Source organism: Suricata suricatta, chromosome 5 (assembly GCF_006229205.1).
Source record: "Suricata suricatta isolate VVHF042 chromosome 5, meerkat_22Aug2017_6uvM2_HiC, whole genome shotgun sequence".
Classification (NCBI taxonomy): domain Eukaryota; kingdom Metazoa; phylum Chordata; class Mammalia; order Carnivora; family Herpestidae; genus Suricata; species Suricata suricatta.
This window is the reverse complement of record NC_043704.1, coordinates 58,929,835-58,935,402: the sequence shown is the minus strand read 5'-3', so window position 1 is coordinate 58,935,402 and position 5,568 is coordinate 58,929,835. Positions and strand designations below refer to the sequence as shown.

The 5,568-nt window shown below is 39.4% G+C and overlaps 1 pseudogene; it reads right to left on the bottom strand.

The window, feature by feature from the left end:
* Nucleotides 1–1,447: 1,447 nt before the first annotated feature.
* Nucleotides 1,448–2,071, bottom strand: LOC115292662 (annotated as a pseudogene).
* Nucleotides 2,072–5,568: the final 3,497 nt, after the last annotated feature.

The following is a 5,568-nucleotide window of genomic DNA, read 5'->3' as shown; positions in this document are numbered from 1 at the left end:
CATGCTTTTGAGTTGTTATTGTAGGAATATTGTTATCTTTTGGGTATAAAGTGTTTCCTTCATTCTTTATGTTTCTTGCAATTTTGCATTGCTGCTTTCACAATTGAAGTAGCAAACTCCTTCTCAAATCTTTACTAACTGCCTTTAGGTGGGATGTACTTTTTACTGGTCCTTTTTTTTTTTTTTCTGGAGTTTTCTGTGACCTGTTCCACAGTTCTTGACATTTCTCATGACAAAATCTTAAGTTTTTATGCCTTCCATGGTTGTTATAACTCACCAGGCTGGCTGCTACGAACCTCTCTTTTGTTTTCCAGCAGGTGTTGCTACAGTTCAAGTTTGTGGTTCCCCCTTGTCCAAAGACTAGTCTGATATTCTGTTTACTAGAGCTCACTCACCACCACACTTGGGAGTGTGTAGAGGAGCTGGTCACAGAATGGGGAGAGGTGTGGATTTGACACTTGGAGCCTTGGGTTGACTACTGGGAGGAAGGTTGGGTGAGGTTCTTTCAAAGACTTGTGAGCAGACTTCCTTCAGAAGTCTTGAGAGCAGTCAGCAAGAACTAAGTCTCTGGAACACCTTTGATATTCTTATATGCTTCTTTTCCAAGTTTATCCCTCCCCCCCAGTCACAAGGTCCTGCCTCAATATTGTGGGTACTGCTGGAGAAAAATGGGTTTCTCTGATGTCCCCCACAACTGAGGAGCTAGGCATCTACTCTGCTACCCTTTTCCCTTCTGAAGAAGCCACCTTAGCTAGTCTAGCACTATCATGTGTAGCTTAGGTGGGAGGGGTCGAACTGGCAACGTTTCTCTTAGTCTCTCCAATGTGTCCAAATTCATATTTTACTTTCATTTCAATGTTGTGCTATCTTCTTCACTTTGGAAGACTAAATATCTCTAAACTCTCTCTTGTCCATTGGATTCTAGAAATATTTAACGGGAAGAACTTATGAGACTTGTTAGCAGTTGGGAGAGGGGGACTGAATAAGGAGGCATCAATGATTATATGCAGGGTTTGAATGCCTAAAAAGAAATTCCTTTATTGAAGATTCTGATGGAGAGGAAGTATTTGGGGGACAAGTGTCACTTCAGTTTTAGACATGTTAAAGAAGTAAGCATACTGCTTCGGATTCTGTGTCTCTTGCTTTCTGCCTTCCCCCCACTTGCCTTTCTCTCTCTCTCTCTCTCCTCAAAAATAAGTGAACATTTAAAAAGTTAAACAAGAATAGCTAAAAATATCATATTTCAAAGGCAATAATTTATATATATATATCACACAAAGTCAAGTAAAATGTGAACTTAGAAGTGTTAAATCTACCTTATCATTCCAAAGCAAATTATTAGTCTTTTTTTTTTTTTACATTTCAGTTTTTTTCTTTAAAAGGAGTGAGTTGTGTATAGGGGGGTTAAATGCTTTATTGACAAGAAAAAAACTGCACTAGAACAAACTTATTCATCATCATCATCTTCTTTTTCATCTTCATCTTCCTCCTCTTCCTCATCCTCTTCAGTTTCCTCGTCTTCCTCTTCTTCCTTCTTTTTCTTGCTTTTCTTAGCCTTGACGACTCCCTTTTTTGCTGCATTAGGCTTTCCCATAGTTTGGTATGCAGCTATATCCTTTTCATATTTTTCCTTCAGCTTTGTAGCTTTCTTTTCATAAGGCTGCTTGTCATCAGCAGCAGTGTTATTCCACATCTCTTCCAACATCACCAATGGATAGGCCGGGGTGTTCTCCTTTGATTTTTCGATCATACTCAGAACAAAACAAGAAAAAGCTGAAGGAGACCTCTTGGGTGCATTGGGATCCTTGAACTTCTTTTCTGTTTACCCTTTAGGGGGGATATAAGTTTTCATTTCTCTTTCGTAAGGGGCCTTGTCCACCTTTGCCAGGCCTTAGAACTTTCCTTTCTCTTTAGCGGACATGGTCTTCCACCTCTCTGAGCACTTAAAAAACTCTGAGAAGTTCACTGAAGCATCTGGGTGCTTCTTCTTGTGCTCTTCTCAGCAAGTTTGCACAAAGAATGCATAGGATGACATCTTGCCTCTCGGCTTCTTAGGATCTCCTTTGCCCATGACTAATTATTTTCCTCAGCAAGGCACAGAGTCGTCCAGTGCCCATCTGGCTCTCACGTGCCCCAGCGCTGTCTCTATGGAGCTCGATGTACAGCAATCGCAAATTATTAGTCTTGAAAGCTCTTCCACTTCCTTCAAAGTCAATTCTTTTAGCCCCAGAGCATCTTCTGTAGTTTGTCTCTGACAGAGCTGATCTCCATGAGCATCAGTATTCCTAGAGTTCTTCTCTCCTCTGCTCTTAAATTGCAGGAATTTTACTTAACTTCTTTCAGCATTGTCCTGTTCATAATCTAAAACTTTTTGGTTAAGGGAGTGATTCTCCCAGATCAGATAATATCTTAGTCCTTACTCAACCTTTTTTCTTTAGTGGGGATGTGGTAGGGAGAGCAAAAGGACACAAGAGGAGTGAGTAAGAGAATATTGGAACTGTGTACAAGAAGACCCAGTAGGGCTTGTAAGAACATTTGAGATGGGGACAAGAAATGAATAGAGGATTTATCTGAAGAAAATCCACCCTCTTCTGTTCTTTAGGCTTCTATTAGGTTTCACTCTTTTGAGACTTCTAGAACTTGTTTTGTGTCTTTGGATCATAGTTTCTAAATTAATGTTTCTTTTTTCTGCTTCAGGGGAAATCTATCAATGGATCTCTTTCAGAAAATGAACAAAATAGGTTTTGAGAAATATTTCAGTAAGAATTCTGAGCCAATATGAAAACCAGAGTCAAACAGGAAAAAGTTGCCCTTTATCAATATGAATAGCATCATTATTCATTGGGTTATTCATGGGTCTTTTTAACATTTTTCTCCTGAGAAGTAATTCAGTGTTAAATGAAGAAACTACACAATCAACGAAGACACAAAGATTACATAATACTTCTTGGATACAAAGATAACATTTTAATGTGAGATCCAAAGGAAAATTTAAAACAACACTGTCCAAACATGGAAAAAGCATAGTTCAGTAAAAGAGAGACAGAGAGCAAAAAAAAAAGACAGACAGAATGTGACCTTACAGTGATCACATGTATTTTCTAGACACCGTACATCATACCTAGAGATTTCTCTGGCATAAGAGTGGATTATGTTCCAAATGTTTATTTGTGTTCTTTTGCTTAGGTGTTGGAACAATGTTGATTAGGATAGTAGTGACCTTAAGCTTCAGTAGTAACCAGTTCTTCCATGGAAACAGTCCTGGGAAATATTTTGCAAACTTATCACACAGCCCTGCTATTACACCAGAGTTGGCACATCCTTAGTCTTCAATTTAATAAAGATATTAAAATACCCTTTAATGAGAATGACATAGAACCATGGTTCTAAGCCAAGGTTAGATTCATCATTGGAGACATTTGTCAATGCCTGAAAACATTAAAAAATTTTTTTAAATGTTTATGTATTTTTTGAGAGAGAAAGAGCCAGAGTGAGACAGAGCACAAGTTGGGGAGGGGCAGCGAGAGAGGGAGAATTAGAATCCAAAGCAGGCTCCAGACTCCAAGCTGTCAGCACAGAGCCTGACACAGGGCTCAAACCCACAAATTGTGAGATCATGACCTAGGCAAAAGTCAGCTGCTTAACTGACTAAGCCACCAAGTTGCACCTAAATTCCGGAAAAATTTTGATAATCACAACAGCAGGAGTGGGAGTATTATTGACAGTTAGTGGGAAAGGCCCAAGGAGGTTGCTCAACATCTTATGATGCTGAGAACAGAGCTCATAACAAAGAATTATCCATCCTGAAATGTCAGTAGTGCTGAGGTTGAGACTGTGGCATACAATATTACCAGGGCATTTGGTAGAGGTGTAAAATCATCCAGACTTAATGAAACAGAAACCAGGAGAGAGCCCCAGCATCTGTGGTTTCAGAAGTCTTCCAGGTGATTCTTAGTGATTCTCAGGTCTGAGAACTATTGGTAGAGAGATAACCTTGAATGGACTATAATTTTTAAATATTGTTTGAAGCGCCTGGGTGGCTCAGTCGGTTAAGCGTCCGGCTTCGGCTCAGGTCATGATCTCATGGTTCGTGGGTTCGAGCCCCGTGTCGGACTCTATGCTGACAGCTCAGAGCCTGGAGCCTGCTTCAGATTCTATGTCTCCCTCTCTCTCTGGCCCTCCCCTGCTTGTGTGGTCTCTCTCTGTCAAAAATAAATAAAAACAGGAAAAATATCATTAAAATATTGTTTGCCAATTTCTTTGCTTTATTATATTCAGGGTTACCACATAATTATTTTTTAAATACTTCACAACTTAAAGGGCTCATCATTGAGAGTAGTTTCTCAGCTTTACTTTGCAGAGAGGAATGGTCCGGCTCATAACCTCAGGAAATAGAAATAAACTGAAAAAGGGCACCTGAGTGGCTCAGTCAGTTAAGCATTTGACTCTTGGTTTCAGCTCAGGTTCATGGGTTCAAGCCCTCCTTCGGGCTCTGTGCTGACAGCATGGAGCCTGCTTGGGATTCTTTTCCTCTTTCTCTGTCCCTTCCCCACTCACATTCTCTCCCCCTCCTCAAAAATAAATAAATAAAGTTTAAAAAAAAGAAAGAAACTGTAAAGAATTTTTCTGATGACTCAATAGCCTGCTAAATGAAGCTATGCTTATTGCAAGGCGATATGCAGGTGTGATGAGAGCAATTTCCTAAAGTGATTCATTGAGATTTCTCAATAATGAAAAATGTCATGATAATAAGATTGACTAATCACAACATGTCAAGTCAAAAGGCTGATGTGGTGGCCTAAATATAATCAGTATACAGGAAGAATAAAGGATCAACTCAAGGATTCACCTAGAGGATATTTCAGACTTTTATACTTGACAACAAGTATGTTTCAATGTCGACATGGTAAGGCTTTGAGTGAAGATAAAGGAAAAGTTGGGAATCCCTTCTAAAAGTAAACAAATGTGCTAATTAAAGTGTGACCAACAGGTCAGCAGCACTGACTTCATTTGGGAGCTCTTAGCAGTGCAGAATCTCAGTCCCCAGTTGTGGACTCATTGAATCATAACCTGTAAGCCCCACCTTTTCATTTTTTATAAGTTCACCAGGTGATTTCCAGGCACACTAGAGTTTGAGAAGCCCTGCAGTCAAATAACTCAAGAAAAATATTTGTAGGAAGTAGATCATTTCCTTGCAGATTTTGCTTTGGCATACAATAGAAATGTCTTTATGAGTTCCATTGTTAATAACACTTGAATACACAAGGAAATATATTCAGTAAACTTCATTCTTTGACTTTCTTGGAAAGATGCATCCCAATTCTGAAAGACCAGAAAATTTCCCATTGAAGTTTCTACTGTTGCCAACGTTGGGTCATATTTTGTTGCCAGCATCCAGGCACACAAGAGAAGAAAGGTCACATCTGTGACATGATTTTTCTTCCTTTCTTTCATTCTTCCTCTCAGCCTCCCATCACCAAGGCACAGTTCATTCATTCATTCATTCAACAAACATTTATTAAGTATCAAGTGTGTGCCAGGCTTTGTTCTAAGCACTGGTGATCCTAG